The sequence below is a fragment of the Lepidochelys kempii genome, chromosome 1 (genome assembly GCF_965140285.1).
Source record: "Lepidochelys kempii isolate rLepKem1 chromosome 1, rLepKem1.hap1, whole genome shotgun sequence".
Lineage (NCBI taxonomy): Eukaryota > Metazoa > Chordata > Testudines > Cheloniidae > Lepidochelys > Lepidochelys kempii.
In genome coordinates this window covers 226,238,913-226,256,475 of record NC_136380.1, presented here as the reverse complement: position 1 = coordinate 226,256,475, position 17,563 = coordinate 226,238,913, and the positions used below count along the sequence as shown (strand labels likewise).

Genomic DNA, 17,563 nt, shown 5'->3' with positions numbered 1-17,563 from the left:
GGCTGTATGCTATAGTAAGGATTTGCTTTTTGAACAAAGGAAAATATAACCTGGAAAATCGAATGCTTCTACAAGTTTGCAAATAAGCTATTATTTATTATTGACTGCTCTTTTGAGTTCTTTCCTTTTAAAATTTTCTTTTCTTGAATTCTATCAATCTCAAATAAAAAACTAAGTTCCTCCTTTTTCCAAAGTAAAGAACATATTTTGGGAATTGTATGTATTCAATTAGAGACTGTCAACTACTTTTAGGTCCAAAATTTGGATTGAGTAATAACACAAAAGAAAATAAGATGATTGAAACAAAACCCATTGTAAATAGAATGTTTATGATTTTGTATTTGATTTTAATGAAAACAGTCCTGCTTTGGAACCAAGCAAGCACAGCCTGCTGCTAGCACATAAGAACCGGCAAGTAAAACTGGCTATATACAAACACTGAAATGGGCAAATATCTTTTCTTTGTCCAAGTGAACAGAAATGAACAATAAAATATTTTTAAATCATGAAATATAAATTAGATTTTAAAAATCTTTCAGTTTAATAACTGAGGCTTTCATATAAACCAGAATTTTTTTAAAATGTGGGTTATGTCCATTTTAAATCTTGCATAATAGAAGGAACACTGTCAGGTCAGAAATCATATATATTTAAATTCCTTCCCTGTGTTAACAAGTTATATTTAAAATAATGAATATTGAAAATACAAAGAGTTACCTTTGCATACAGGCAGTAATAGTTTGCCTTTTTGCTGTATATTTAGCTTGGAGAGTGAAAATAGATGAGTGAGTTTCACTGTGCCTTATTGTTCATTTAGTGATTTTTCACCTTTTAGTTCTAATGCACTAGGACAGTGGTGCAATGTTTGGGTTGCAGACACAATAGGGCAGTGGTTCTCAACCCGCGGCCCAATCAGCACACACAGCTGCAGCCCATGTGACATCCTCAGGGTCATACAGGTAGTACTGGATGTGGCCCACAATGATAAATAGGTTGAGAACCACTGCTATAGGGGAATGTTTATTCTGAACAAAAAGACTTCTAGAAAAATGAAGGAAACATTTCTGTCAATCTTAGGTTTTGTAAATGCTCCTTTCTCTTTAAAAACAAAATGGGGATCCTCAATTGATCTGACCATGTCACTTTAACATTAGGGACTTACTTTCTGTTAGTAAACAAGTTTTTATTTTATTAAGAGCTGTCTTGCAAATACCTTCAATTTTCCCAATAAATAATCTATCCAGTATAATATATTTAGTAGTAAGGGGATTTTAGTATATACTGAAAGATGCCACCTCTTAAATCATCACACTGAGTGGGGGCATTTTGAAGGTTTTCTTACTGAGATGCCTTCCGAACTTTTAACAAGCTGTCCTAGTGGTTGATTCAAAGGTGGTTTTCACTCTTTTAAAAAGAACATTATCTCTGGCAGGGTGCAGGAAAGTGACAGACACTCCCTTACAAGTGTTAAGTTGATGCTGTAGTATTAGCATCACTGGCAATGATTTAATCATCGCATACACATTGTAGATTTCAATAGCAAGGCTGGGTTTCCTTCAAGATAGCTGATGTTTAATTGCCACTACAGAGATACATACATACATAGCACTTTAACAGCATTAGGTATCAGAATAGTTTCTGAATGTGATCTAGACAGTGAAACTTATACAAGAGCCAGTCTCATTAAGCAACCTCATCGGATGAGACTCCCTTCTCAAAACAATCCCCAAATGTATTAAGTTCACTCTTGTTTTACCTTTATTTTGACGGCCAGCTCTATTATGCAACTGACTTTTGTTGGTCCCTTGAGTAGTTACTCTCACTGTAGTTGATGTGGAGAAAAAGGAGGGGGGGAAATGCTGTTAGAATTGGGGTTTGGTGAGGTTTTGGGTTTAATACAAAAACTGCTGAGTCTATTCTTCATTTTATTTTGTTAGGGAGGTGAGGGATTTCCTTAATGCTAAATTACCTGGAATATATTTAGGCCTGTTATAATTGGGCACAATTCAGTTGAAATTAATGGAAATGTGTGCACTTTCCCCAGGGTGGAATTTGTTCCTTTGGCCTTTTTTCCTTTGAATTATTTGAATTAAAATGCTACATGTGTACATATAGCTGCATGTTGTATGTTTACATGTTTATATTTATTTTTCTATTAATAATAGAAGTGTATAGGAAATAGCACAGTTCAAATGTGCCATTTATGTTTGTGCCATTACATCTCTGAAAATAAAATAGTATTCTGTACAAGTGCTGTCATTTCTGTTTTTTCTGCAGTAGGAGAATTACATCTTTGTATTTTCCGCAGCAGGGATTCACCCTATACAGATCTGCTTTGTAGAGAAAAATAGTATACGCTACTCAAATGGCATTCTGTGCCAGGATAACAAAAAGACAATGTTACTACCAGGGTCTATATATTCAAAGGCTAGTGTAGCATATAGTGATTTAAACACAGAATAATCTTTTTTGATAGATTAAATTTTTTGGGACTGACCTAAATTCTCGTCCACTTATTGGCTATGCTCAGAATGAGTACAGAGAGGGTCAAACTGGCAAGGGTTTGGTTAATTTTCCTATAAAAATCTTTCCATGTGTAAATAACACACATGCACGCACATCTTTCTACGTGTCAGTGTCTGTATAAGTACAAAACGCTCAATAAAATTTATCTTCTGAGGATCCACATGGTTAATCTCAGTGTCAATATTCTGGTCTCCTTACACATGTAGAAAACTCAGCAGTGTTGCCAGTGGAAGTTCCGTGCACGAAAGGAGAACAGAACATTGTTGTTGAGCTTTGTTGTGTGGAACAACAACATTTTGTTCTGGATGTGTAGGTGTGCACTGTGCAGTACCCCATTAGACAAAAATGTCTGATTTTATGCCAATTGCCTTAATTGTTTCAATGCTGCTGAACGTATCAGATCTCAAGTGCCATTAATGTAGATAATAGCTAAGTATACATATACTACGGATCTAGTAATGAATGGGTTAAATTAGTGTAAAGGGTTAAAAGATTACTGATGTGCTATAATCTGTTACTTTGTGATGACTTTGGTTATTAGCTTTTGGGAATAGTATATGCACTAATTCAGGTGCCATGTTTAAAAACTATTACACTCTTTATTTGAAATTGCCTGTGCTTATTATAGGTCAAAAACATTCTGAAAGTTTCATGGTAATATTCAGATTTTTTTACATTGTTTTTAGTATAGTAAGGAAAAAAGTGAGGTGGAATTAGGACTAAGAAAGGGAACATTTGTATTTGTATTTTGACAAAAAAATTAAATTATATTTGTAATTTTTGTCATATTAGCAAAATACTGTAAATTAGCAAAATTTATATTAAACAGGATTGTATACACAGGACATGATACTACAGGCCTTACACTAGGAAATACCTCAAAAATTTGTAGACATATACAACTGTGTGTTAGTGTAAATATTCTATTGGTTAAATGCTGCATGTGTGTAAATATATGTATACATACACCTGCAGGATATACAGTGGATGTGTGTAAATACACACACACATTTTAGAAATAAAATATCAGCATGGTGTTTTGTTAAAGCAGTTTATGGTAAATTTCTTTCCGTTCCTATCACAGAATTGATAATGGTGTTAAAAGACAATTTTGATACTAGTATTAGCATAAAAAGCTCTCTAAAAAGCAGATGTGTTTATAAATAAGTCAGAGGGAAGTCTATTTTTCTACCAAAAGTACTCACAGCCTTGTTGCCAAGACACAAAAGGTGTTTCTGTAACTATGCAACATTACTTTATTATGTTACTTATTTTCACTAGCTAATTTATAGTACAGTTGTCTTGAAACTCGTTTGGTGGACGAATAAAATGATGGGATACCATTGCTATAGCTAAAATAAATATGTTAAAATAAAAATGTTGAAAGGTGCAATTTTGAATTTATCTTTTATTCATTTGAAATCTGTCTTATTGCAATTTAAGAGATGTATTTATGCCTAGCAGAAAATGGTTAATTTTTAAAATTGATGTTTTGCATGCTATTTGTCACTAATGTCCACTGAGGGCTTTCAGTATGCTGAAAAGGAATTATTTTGAAATAACGGTTGACTGAATAAATCTGGTAACAGGTTTCATGGCATTTTTTAATTGATGATGCCAATTAATAAATTTTATCAATTTATTTAGCATAGCAAAAGTTTGTGGCAAATTTTTCTTACACCAGGTGTTCTGTTAACTTTGTTTGGATTTTATGCTGCAGTTACATTTATTAAAATATCATATACATTTAAAATTATATTCATGCTGATTAATTTTCAATAAAACTAAAATAAGAATTAATAGGAAATAAAATTATTTGCAGTTCAGTTAAGATTTGCTGCAATATCACAGAAGAATGGGAATTCTGTCTTCTGTTGGTATTGTAGCACATTTTAAAAAAATATATTCATATGCAACATTGATTTGTGTTATTGACGCTTGTTTCTGTAGGACCTTACATGTTGCAGATCCAAAATATAATAGGCTGAGTTGAAGCCTTTTGACTAAATCTCTCCGTTACACTGATGTGAATCGATCATTAGAATCAATATCAACAGAGCTCCTCTGAATTTATACCAGTGTAACTCAGATCAGAATTTGATCTACTATTCACATTTCCTTTCTTTTTTGGGGTAATTTTTTTCCAATTCTTAGTGCTCTCTATATGTTTTCTACCATATCTGCTAAATATGAAATATGTGTGTACATTTGTTAGAAATTGTACAATTTTTTCTGTGTGGGTACACCTTTATATATTAAAAAAATCTGATCATGTATGTGTATGTTATCTTATTTATTGAACCTCATCTCATACAACATGAAGTCCATAAACTTTAATTGATATATCCCTTACTAAGTGTAAGGGTATGATGATGGCTGAAATTGCTGACATTCGATACCATGGGTACGTATAATATGACTAAGGAGAAAAATAATTCCCCCTCTGATAATCATAGAATCATAGACTCATAAGGATATCGGGGTTGGAAGGGACCTCAGGAGGTCATCTAGTCTAACCCCCTGCTCCAAGCAGGACCAATCCCCAACTAAATCATCCCAATATCTTCTATAATATAATAGAAGACAGATTATAAAAATGATTGAATGAATATGGTGATCAACACCTAGCTTTCATAATTGCTGTCTGTGTTGAAAACTAAGCACAGCCTTTTAAAATTTAAAAAGATTCGTGGTTATTTTAAAGTATTTTTTAAGTAGGTAAAAATAATATGTATAATGGGATTATTTTTTCTCTTGGGATGAGATTTTACTGCTTTGACAATATTGTGTCAACATAGTACTTCTTAGGAGATTCTCTTTTGTGAAAAAAGATTTAATTCCACCACTACTGAATATTTTTTTCTTTACAATTTCAGATTCGAGTTTCAACATTTTTATACACCAAAGCTAGCTAGATAAAGTTAAAATGTGTCCTCTGTATCATTTACTATAGTATAAATTGGCTAAAGAGAAATATATGTTTAACTGAGCTTGGAAAACTAAAGTTAAACATATAATATATAAACAATATTAATAATCAATTTGCAACTGGATAACATGTTAAATCATATGTTTATAGAATCTTGCATAAATATACATATCTGTAAATAAACAAAGAATTGTCATTGTTTAATGTATGTTTTATTGTAATGCACATCCACTTGTTACTGAAGTTTTCTTATTTAAAGCCATTTATAGTAATTGGTACTGTATCTTATCGTTTCATTTATCATTATAATTACCTTTGTTGAAAATTTTACTCCTCTCCTTATAATTTAAAGATGCGAACTCTAGTATATTGCAACCTTATTCTCAGAGAGTTTACTGTCTTGTTTGAAAATGTATGCTAGTTTACAGTATAAAACTATTTAAATCCTGTTTTTGTGGATTTCATTAAAAATTGAAGCATATATATTTGCTAACCTATTGCAGCTTGTCATGCATTGTTTAACAGTGAACTTTTCCTTCTTCAGAATTTTTTTCTGTAGGCTAGCTAAAACTCCATGACATTTTAAGTAGAACTCCTATTTAAATTAGTGGAGAGTTCTATTTAAAAACCAATAACTTATTGTGGCCCTATGTTCACCGGTGATATCAGGGTAAAATATTGCCATAGGCATTAGAATAGAACAGAAGATATACAGATATACAGAAGATATACACCTTCACTGGTGACGTGTAAAAGTATTATTGTACAGTATAATAGAGATCTTCTAAAATTTCTAGGATATTAAACTTTGTGCATAAAATATGACATTCAGTAACTATCAAGATGTATTTTACAGGTGGCCTTTGCACAATTTATTTCATCTCCTTTAATTGTGTGTTGATTACATTGGGGCTACTCATTGAGTAAGGTAGGGTGGCAGAATTTGGTCCCTTGATGTTTATTTTAAAAAATGTAACTTGTCTGCTCTATTTCTTATATTTAAAAATCATAACAAAAAACATCTTTGTAAAACAAACAATTCCCCTTCAACAATCACTTGCTTTCAAAGGAGAAAATGTACATACTACAAGAGTCCCCTGCAAAATACATTTTAACAACTAGTCATGTCATATTTTATGCATGAAGTATAGTGTTCTGGAACTTGTAATGGATCTCTATTGTTCTGTATAATAATACATAGATGCCTTCACTGGTAATAGAAGTTGCTAATTCTTATACCGTAAATCCTAGTATCTATGATAATTGTTATTGTTTAGCTAATTTGGGAATATAAACCTATTACAAATAAAATCTCAAATATAAGGAAATAGATTTTCTTCTATAGATTGACTTTTAATATTTTTAAAATATTTATTGCTTTCAGTGGGACACCTTGTATTACTCAAATCGAAGTGAGCGTGGTGGAATGGACCTTCAGAAAATTTCAGAGCAGACATGTATGTTTTATATACATTATATAGAAATTAACGTATATTGTATTATGCTATATTGCTTTCTATTAAAAGATATGAAAGGCAATGACTTAGGCTATCAAACAATGACGATAATCCATACTGTAAAACTATATAGTCCAATCCCTGTATTAAAAATAAATTATAGCCCATCAAACCATGAATTAATAGATTCTAGTGTAAATGTGAAAAGCCGTATTGAATTTCAAAAATGTGCTGTGCAGTTACTGATTTAAATTTTAGTAAAATAAAATGTGTCATGTGCTGTAAGTGTTCCGATATTCCCTTGTCCTCTAAAAATAAAAAAATACACTATATAGTTGCTTAGTTTCAAGATTAGCCCTCCATCACAGATATACACTGCTATGAAATTAGCAGATGAAAACTTTGCAGCATGTTTATGACAACTAAACAGAAGCCAGTAAGCAACATTTAATCTTGTGTTTTGATTCTATGATTGTAGTGTGAGCATTCATCAATACTGTACATAGGACAAAATGTTGATACTGTCAGTTTTAAGCACACGGCTCTGTACGTTTAAAAATAGTTACAAAAGAACCAAAAATGTGGTGTTAGCACACTTTTTTAAACTGCTAATGCAATGCACTGTTTAATGCTTTCTTCCTGAAAAAAAATTGTTCTCCTGCCAGAGTTTCATTTGTGTTGATACCATTTTAATGCCAAGTTTTCTATAAAACATTCCTGTTAAAATACAGTGTAATGAAGAAAATGTTTATGTGAAATGCTTTATTATGTTTTGAAGGAAAATATCTTTGAAATGTATCCTTATTCAAGCCACCTTCAGACATTCAGAAACACTTATTTCAAAATTGTCTTTATTTGGTGTATAGGTATTTAGGGGTCTTTTGTCCCCATGACTAAATTGCCACTGTTCCATTGACATTAAAGGATGTTATACAAGACTAGGTCAGAATCGTATTAAATCAGGACTGTTCAATATGTAAATACTGTACAGATTATAAAATCTACAGTAATTTTGATTTTGAATGTCACCTTGAGTCTCAAGTGGACAATTGGTAAGACTGCTTTGCTTTTTTAAGATTTATCTTTAACTTTTGGTAAGTATCTTTAAAAAGAAAAACCTTCTGTTATATAGGAAGCATTCTCAGTGTTGTCAGTTATGACAAAAATGAATATTTTTAGACATTATTAAAAAATGTGTTTCTAAGACATGCAATTAAACCTTTCTGCAGAGACTTACTGTAGAAAAATAATTTTTTTTGATTGGGTCAGCTTTCTCCAATTTATATGCATATTCATTTTTAATTTTATATATATATATATATATATATATATATATATATATATATATATATATATATATATATATATATATCAGAGGTAATTAGGTGCTACCAATTATTAAAAATTCAATTATTGTGTACAAGAAAAGAAAAAAATGTACTGTTTCTTTAAATCTGAATTTAGTTTTGGTACCTCTACTACACTGAACCAAGGTTAATCTTTGTTTTAGATAAGCAGAGAGCCTACTGTGAATTAAAAATATAAGCATACAACAGAAGGGATAAAAGGAGGAGGTCTGATATTGTGTTTCCTACAGACAGGTCTTATGATAAATGGGAAGAAAAGGTTATAAAAATATGTAATAATGTAAATATCAAAATATCGCCTTCATGTTAACTATTTACATTTTTTAACTCATTCATAGATAATGGACTTTAAAATAATGTTTCCACTTCCTTTTCTTGAATCCTTGCTCCATTAAGAACATAGTACAGAATTAAACTTTGTTTGTTTGTCCTTATCTCTTCTAAACCTTATTTTTTCTGTTCAGTGATCTAAAATTTGGTTACTTTCACTCTTATTTTAGGGTTATGGTACCAGATGTAAGGGCTAAGACAATTCAAAAGGATGTTAAACTGTGCATTTGCAGCCATAATTGCATAATGTAGATTCATTTTAGTCCCCCCTGTCCTCCATCCCCCAAAAGTTCTCCCAGGTCAGATACAGAAAAAAGATGAGCTTAATTGTCCTCAGTTTCTTACTTTATCAAAAATTGGAAGATGGAGAAGAGGGAGATCTTTATTCTGACATAGAATGGACAGAATTAATAATAAGATGTTGAGAAACAAAAACTAACATGCATTTCGAGAATTAACATAAGTGAAAGCAAAGATCTTTGGATAATTTAGTCCAACCATTAAAAAAATCTAAAATCATATTTGTATTTGTGTCAACAGTACAAAAATTGTTGGATACACAGTGGAATATAATCTGCTTTCTTTTGTATAGGGTTTATAACTTTTGCCTGCGTATGCTGACAAATGCATGCCACAGTAAATGTCATGTTGTCTTCCACTGTTTAAGGTTAGCAATAAGAAATAGTACAAAAATAGTTCTAATGTCCAATAGGTTTAGAGTCCTACGTTCATTTTTCTTTCAGTTTTTAACTGTCAGGAAGCTGTCTGAATTGATGGCACATGTGTCTGCACATATGCACTCTGTATGCAATGGACATATCATTTATGAGCTACTGCAGGCTTAGCTCATGATTCTTAAACATGATCTTACTTCATCAAAAAGAGGGACAGAAGAGAGTATTTGGATGTTTTGTCATCCTGTGTTGTGATAGTCACATAAAGATTTTGCATTGTGATGCCCCAAAAACAAATAGTAAAAACATTTTGTGGTTTCATTCTGTTAAAAAAAATTGCTAAGGGTAGACCATAAAGCATATATTTGGCTTAATGAAAGAAATATTTACCCTGATTAGAATGTTAGTGGTTGAGTGAGCTCTTTCTCAAGATTTTGGGGTTGTGTGAGAAAGTTGGATATGAGCGAGTCGTTAAATATTTCAGTAGTCATTCAGGATGCAGCACAGCACAGCTCAGCTATGGTTCATTGTGTAGAAAACCACATGTACTGCCCTAGACTTTCTAGAGCTGGCTGATGCATTGCTTTAATAGATCAAATGTGATAAAAGTTATGCTTGAAAAAGGGAAGATGATTTTCAGTTTACTGCATTATATGTAGCAGAAAAATATGTACTGTCAAGTACAGTAGAGGCTGTGGTTTTAATTAGTGTAATACGGGTTCTTAGCAGTATGGCTTTTGCTAGTGAGCAGTCAGGCAGAGTGCATCCTAGGAGTTTGAATGGTAGTATCGGAAGCTATGCTGTTTTTAAACAGTGTTAAGTATAAAATATCTTGAACCATCTTTGTAAGTGACAGTAAGTCAGATCATTGAAATACTGGATGTTTGAGTCATTGAGTTTATGAAAAATGAAAATTGGACTGCCATTTGTAAAAACTATGACTTGAAATACCTTTACTCCATTTTCCAGGATAGTGAGTTTTTCAGAGGCTGGAGAGAACTCTCTGGGGAGGGAAACCGATTGTTGCAAGGGAATAAAATGTTACATCTCAGCTTTCTTTTTTTCATGATATTTCTTTTCCTGCCACTACTTCCTAATCCATATTTTAAGGAACAAAACTTCTTTAAATATTTTTATCAGGAGTATTTCATAAGACCATTGAAATATATTGTATAGACTTCTAATTACATGAAACCTCATAGCTGGTTTAAAGTGCAGCCATGATAGAGATAATAGTATAAGCAGAATAAATATTAAATCAGAGGGATAACTATGGCTTTCCTTAACTAATCACCTGATCCCTTTTTTCTTATGGTAAAATTCTTTCAGGAGGAGGACACCCTCAGGTTGAATAGTGTAAGGTCTCTTTTTTTTTTCCATGGTAGGGCAAATCGAACATTTTGACAGCATTTTTGTAAGGAAAGCATATAAAACATTTTTTGAACATACCAATAACAGAATATATAGATATAGATACACACACACACACACACACACACACACACATATTATTACAACAGGGAGAATTCATTGGTTGACTGAAATGGCGAGATGTGACGCAAAAGGACACTTGGACGGGTAAAAATGCTGATGGATGCCAAAGCAGGCGTACCAGGAAATGCTGTTGCTATGAGAGAAACACACAGAGAGAGAGAGAGCGTGAGAGAGCAAGTTGTGGAGGCCTTATTTTTTACCTTTTGGTTACACCAGAGAACTGCAAACATCTCTATTTTTTAGCAGGGAGAAGGAGATTTTGGGTGGGTATTTTCATTAGGATAAGTTGAGAGGTGGGAAGAGTGAAGAGGAGAGGTACAGATTAGCTTAGAGTATAAAAGCAGATGAAAAGTAAGGGGGAGGCTGAATATACTAAGCCAGCGATCTGAGTTATGATAGATATACAAATTAAATACAGCAGATGAAGCAGCTTAGTATGTTATCAGTGCTGATGTTAAGACTTACAATTTAAAATAAAAATTAAAAAAAAAATATATATATATATATAATAACCCCACCTTTTAAGTTTATGAATTATCCAGCTGGTATACGGACGTCTCTTTTGTAACATTGCTAAGGGGACTGCAATAAATTCATCTTATGAATCCATTTGCAAAAAAGAGGTCAAAATAATTAGCAAGGATTTTTTTTGTCTTGCTTCTTCGGCAAGGAGAAAAAAAGTTTGTGCTATGAACTTAGCCTAGCAGCTACTGGAACTTGAGCCAAAAGGGGCAGGAAGTTGTTTTACAATAGAGTTACAGTGATCTGCCACAAATGGAAAAAGCCAAATGTTGGGTTCTGGGAAGAGGAAAAAATATTCTCCCTCTTCTCCCCCCTTTCCCCCATTTGCCCCCTCAATAAAAAGGAAAGTTCAACTGAAAGTTGTTTTTAATTGCTTTTTTAAGTAATGGAAAGATTATCTCACTTGCATATTCCACAGCAAGCATGAGGGAAAGAAGTATAAAAGGGACGTTTAAAAAAATGCACTTGGTAACTAGCAACGGGACTTTTGGCATGATTCCTCGAGTTTGCTTGAGGTTATGAAGGGGGGATGGGAAGAAGAAAAGCAATTCTACGTAGTACATTTTCTTAAGAGAGAGAGAGAGAGGAAAAACCTTATAATACTTATATTTTTTTAAAGGAAATGTGTGTTGATCCTCTAAAGCTGAATCCTCAGGCATTTGTAGCTTGTCTTTGCCGTCCGATGTGTTGTGTGTGTGTGTGTGTGTGTGTGTGTGTGTGTGTGTAAGCGCTCTCAATCAAACAGCAATCATGGCAGCTGTTTTTCTTCCAGCACAGCAGTTGAGCTGTCTCGCCCAAATGCTTATCAGCTTTTGACTCTGTGCCAAGATAGTTATAAGGGCCAAGCAGCCTCAGCTTGGCTGTGCAGCTGGTTTAGAAGTAAGGGCATGAGAAAACAAAATCAGTAAGTTTTTGTCACATACAGTATTTACTTTTTCTAAATCCCCATTTACTACACTGATTTTTCTGTGCTGCATTTTGATGGTGTTTATGGATGGCTTAATATTGTAACTATATTTTGTTTTATTATTTTGGAGAGAGAACCTCATATTTTTTATCCCTGCAGATATTTTCTCATGGAAAAAAAAGCTGTAATTAAAAGATTAATTTGACGAGCTGCCTTTTTAAACTTATTGTCACATTGTACATGCATTAAAATTCCTTTGCTGTGTGTCTCCCTTCTCCCCTCCTTCCTTCCCCACCCCCGTCTTAAACACAAGACTGCATTGTGCTGTATTTGGGGGCAAATGTAGGAGCGCTGAAGCAACTGTTACTGTATGGGGGGGGTGCTTAATTTCATTGTTGTATGCTTGCTTGCACTGTGTGTGTGTGTGCGTGCGCGCACTCGTGCGTGTGTGTGTGTGTGTGCGTATGATGAAAACTAGCCTGCTCACGCAGGGCCGTGCCTCTGTTTCATCATCAACTCCAGTCTTCTCTGTTTCGCTAGCTCATACACTCCTCCTCTTTCTTAGCCAGATGGCTCGAGTCGCTCACAAGGGGGAGATTGGACTATGAAAAAAGATTGCTGCTGCAGCTTGCGTTCCTGCTGCAAGGGCCTCCTCTTCAGACGGCCTTTGCCAGAGCAGAACTTTTCAAAATGCTACAAATAGGATCTTCTTTTTTTCCTCCTTTATTTAAACCCTTCTCCTTTTTTTAAAAATAACAAACAAAAAAAACAAAAAAAACACCGGGACTAATTTTTCTTGTTTGCTGTGCTGTGCTTGGCTGTACAGTATATTGCAGTGTTGAGCTTAAAGCTACAAGTATTTCTACCACCACCCCCGCTGATCCATTTTTTTTCCACCCTGGTTAAAGAAATTGGTGTATTTGAGCAATGAATCAGGATTTGCGAGTTTGTGTGCTCTGAGAATGATGGCTTTTATTGGTGATTTTTTCCCCTGAGTACCAGTGCCCTGTGCTGCTCATGGAACCAGCTTCTTTCTTTCTTTCTTTCTTTCTTTCTTTCTTTCTTTCTTTCTTTCTTTCTTTCTTTCTTTCTTTCTTTCTTTCTGTATATTTTTTAATTGCTTCAGGTATCTGTGCCACATGAACAAGGATGGATGCTAGCCCTCCAACCCCCTTATAATCTGACCGTGGCTGAAATGGAAATACTGCGGGGATTTTTTTGTCCTTGCAGGGTCCCTCCCCTCCCTTTCTTTCACTGTTTAGGAGGGAAAAGGGGTGTGCGGTAAAATGCTGTCTCTGGGACAGGTGGCAGCTCCAAGACAAAAGGAATAAAATAGGCAGTAAACGGGGAAAATTAATAGTCAATAAAAATAGGAATTGGAAATGTGTAAGCGGCAACATTGGTAAAGGTGTTGTCAGCTACCCAGCCTTTCTTTTGAATTTTATCTGCAGATATAGGCTAAAAGGAGAAAGTTTAGGCGTACTTTTTTATTTGTCCTCTCTATAGGCATTTGAAAAGATAAGGCGGGTTTTTTTTTTGGACTACTGAATTATTCATAGTGTCAGTGGTGAAGCCAGGACCATTAGCATGCATCAGACATGCTGTTTGTCTGTTTGCTAACATTCTTCATTCAAGACTTGTTAACTACCAGACAAGCTTAACACGCTTCTCTTTTCCCCCTCCCCTTCTCTCTCTCCCTCTCTCTCTCTTTCTCTCTCTCCCTTTCATGCCACCCCTTTAGTCTCCTATTGTTGTTGCTGGGAGCTGGCAGCCAGGGGTAGTTGTGGCAGGGAAAGCATGTGGACGAGAAGCTGGAACCCGTTGCTAGGTAAGGACCGCCTTCCCTTCTTCCAGGCCTGCATGCACTTGCACAGTCAAGAAATACTATGGAGCTCACTCAGTGCCTTCCATCTGCTTTTACAGGAGACTGCAGAGCTGCAAGGTGAACACATTGGCATCCTCTCTCCGTACCTGGTCCCTGAGGCTTGTTTCCCACCATTCACAGGGTAAGAGTCTTTCTCATCGTTTAGATGCTTCTGATTGATATGCGGTAACATTTCATGTTTATTTGCCTCCACAATGGAGTGAACAACTGGAGTAATTACCAAGTAGGAAAATTAAGTTTCAGAAACTCTTAGTGGATATCAGGAGATTGCCTTTTGACTATGTATTCATTTATTTTTAACCTGCAATACATATTGGACCATCAAGGTTCAGATTAATTTTAAATGATCACTTGCAGGTTATTAAGGAAGCAGTACAGTTATTAATTTTTTGTGGGGGGTTCATTCTCCCTCCCTTTCAAGTCTACTCCTCCCTTCACCAGTCTGTGTAAAACCAGACAAAGGTCGATCACGGCGTTTATTTCTGAATGCAAATGTTCTAGGACTTGTGCCAGTCTTGCCTTCATTGATTACACTGTAGCTTCTTTGTTGAATGGCACTTTTTTATTTTCCCCCTTAGGTCTTTTTTTTTTTAACAGAAGGAAGCTCAGCCCTGAAAAGAAACAAAACAAAGTTGTGTGGTGCAAATTCAGATTTTTATTTTAATTACAAATATGTTGCTAGACAATTATGTTCACACCAATTATAAAAACAGCTAATCTTGAGTTATATTAGCCTTTGTCATTTATATGTGTGTGTGTTTGCACGTGTGCATATGTGCATTTATTAACTGATAGTTTTGAATGTTACTCAGTGATGACCATGGTAATTGCATCCCACTACGATTAAATTTTCCTGATTGTCTTAGCAATGTGCATTTTGGCATACGTATTTTCTGCTTTTATATGTATTGTTTCTGAATGCTCAGAATTGTCCTAGTTTAGGGGACACAAAATATTAATGAAGGAATTTATGTAAGTATAATACTTTTATAATGTAATGCCATTTATAGATCAAAACAGCATGTGGATGTAGATGTTCTTGTCATAACCCTGAAACTCTTAGTCAATTTGGCAAACTCTGAACACTTAAGATATATCGGTACTATGAAAAGGTGGATATCATATTTAGTGTGTATAATTCATGCAGCCAAGTAAAATGTACATTTGCAAATACACGAGAATATATCATTGTTCTGCTGGAAATATATGTACTTCTGTATAGGCTTGTAACAGAAAATGCTTTCCTTTACACTGCAAAATATGAAGGCTTAGTAAAATATTTTAATGTTGCTCATTTTTATTTTATTTGTGTCAGTGCATTTAAGTAAAAAAAAAAACACAACTAAATCTGAACTGATCTATTTTTTAAACAAAAATAATAAGAAAGTACCAACTAACTTGTACAAAGCTAGGTTTAAATTTTGGCCACTGACAATATTGGATTGAAACAATCCACGTAATAGCATTGCATTTGGACTCTTTTATGGCAACAAAAAACAACTAACAACTTTTAGTAGTAAAGCTGATTAAACTCAAAACCAGGCAGAGTATGTATTGGTGAATTGTATAGATCAAGGAAGGAGTTCAGGAATGTATGACTCAATGGTAGCAAAGCTAAAATTAAATTCTTCAAAGTATTATTGTAGAGGCCTGTGTAAGTTCCATAGAACAATGCAAATAGAATAATAGTTGGGGAGTTTTAAGCTATACTATTTGTAGTAGTTATAAAATCAGAAAATGGTAGTTAAAATAAAATTCACACCAAGGGAAATTCAAACTGCTTCATGATACATGACCTTAATAGTTCTATATCTATAGAAGTTTTTTTCTCACTAGCTTGTCATATTGTTGTTGTTCTATTGTTAAGTATTTTTACAAGAAACACAAAATTATTTACAGTAAATTAGCTTGCATTGTTACGTTCTAGATGACTTGCTATAAATTATAGATATGAAAAAGCTAATAAAAGCAGAATGATTGGTTTATTTCATTCTGAACATTTTCTTGAGCATGCTATGAATTGATTTAGTAAGGCATAAAATCATGTACTTCGTACATTAATCGAAGGAAGGGGAGATGAAAATTAATCCATTAGGCGGTTTCTCTCATCCAAGTTTTTAAGTTTCAAATTATTTTTGACTAATATTTAAAATAAAAACCAGTGATAAAAAAATTCAGTAAAACCCTCAGATAGGTGCTATGTTAGGAATTACGCTCATGAGCTAAAATATTTAACTTGTTAAAACATTTTATACTGGACTGTGAAGTATTGATCTGCATCTTGTGGTATATGGATGTAAAATGCAAGGATGGATAATACCCACCATAATTAAAAAATATATCTTTCTTTATATCAATCAAGTTGTGCATTTTTATATAATAGTGTCAGTTAATTTTTTTTTAATAATTTAGGGTGTGCTATTGTCTAGTAACAGGTACTATTTTTTTTTTAAATTCCTCCTAAAAGTACTTTGGTTCTTGTGGATACTGTTGCATGTGAATGAGATACATACAAAAATCCCAGTATTCCCTTTTCAAATCCCACATATCCCATTACCAGAATATTTGTTCTACCAAATACTATTAATATATGGGGAGAAGAAGATGCAACAGCAAAAGGTAAACATGTCCTAGGATTCTGAGTAATGTGAAGTGCTGAACAGAGAGCAGATACTATGTAAAAGATTATGAGTAGATTGCAATACAACAAAATGAGCAAAGTGCACAATACTTTACACAAGTGGATGGATTATGATAGGATAATTACTTTCAAAGGTAATAAATTGTACTTAAATCACTGAGAGCCAAACCCTGGTGTCCTTACTCAGGCAAATTTGAAATTTTTGGAATTTTGCCTGGGTGAGTCTTGAAGGATTTGGGCCAATATGAATTAAAGAGGGATTTTTTTATTTTGTTTTGGTTTGAGGCATCTCTCTGAATGATACTTATAGTTCCTTGTTCTTGCTCATATTACATATATGATATGATATAAACCCTAGGTTATTTCATACGGCCACAGACAGAGACATAGAGCACTGGCCTCTTTTGAGGTAGTACTTATATTTGACACATGTCAAATATTATTAAACATTCTTTAGAGACTAAAAATAAAAAAAATTAAAAAGGAGTGAAAGGAATATTTTCTTCCATCCAGATTTCTTTTGAAGAGATTTGCATATAAAACATAGAATCATTGAATCAGTGGTATGTTTCCACTGACTTCCTCACAAATGGAATGACTTCACTGTAATCTGCCTTCATTCCATGTGACACTGGCTCTTGTGACATAATCAAGCTGTGGTGTCTACAAGGCTGAACCGCAAGGTTCAAAGTCCCTCCTGCAAATGGTTACTTAAGGTGTGGGCAGGTCTGTGATTGTGACACCTTCTCTTCAGAAATCTGAAATGTGTTCTAATGAGGCATTTTACTTCTTAACTGCATCACTTGCTCTCAGCTTGAAACAGGTGCAGAT

At 33.8% G+C, this 17,563-nt stretch overlaps 2 long non-coding RNA genes across 10 annotated transcripts in view; one reads left to right on the top strand and one right to left on the bottom strand.

Annotated features, from left to right (window-relative positions):
- LOC140899784 (uncharacterized) overlaps positions 1–12,100 on the bottom strand; it is a 36,891-nt gene extending 24,791 nt beyond the window's left edge. For 3 of the 4 annotated variants that reach the window (XR_012155447.2, XR_012155448.2, XR_012155450.2), the window contains exon 1: positions 1,757–3,324. This is a non-coding gene — a long non-coding RNA (uncharacterized LOC140899784). Of the gene's footprint in view, positions 1–1,756; positions 3,325–11,295 lie in introns of those variants that run through there. The other variant, XR_012155449.2, reaches the window with a different exon arrangement.
- Positions 1–17,563, top strand: part of LOC144929531 (uncharacterized) — a 365,984-nt gene that overhangs the window by 236,313 nt on the left and 112,108 nt on the right. For 4 of the 6 annotated variants that reach the window (XR_013634812.1, XR_013634813.1, XR_013634809.1 and 1 more), the window contains 4 exons: positions 6,840–6,912; positions 13,948–14,034; positions 14,130–14,212; positions 14,670–16,442. This is a non-coding gene — a long non-coding RNA (uncharacterized LOC144929531). Of the gene's footprint in view, positions 1–6,839; positions 6,913–13,947; positions 14,035–14,129; positions 14,213–14,669; positions 16,443–17,563 lie in introns of those variants that run through there. The other 2 variants (XR_013634810.1, XR_013634811.1) reach the window with 1 other exon arrangement.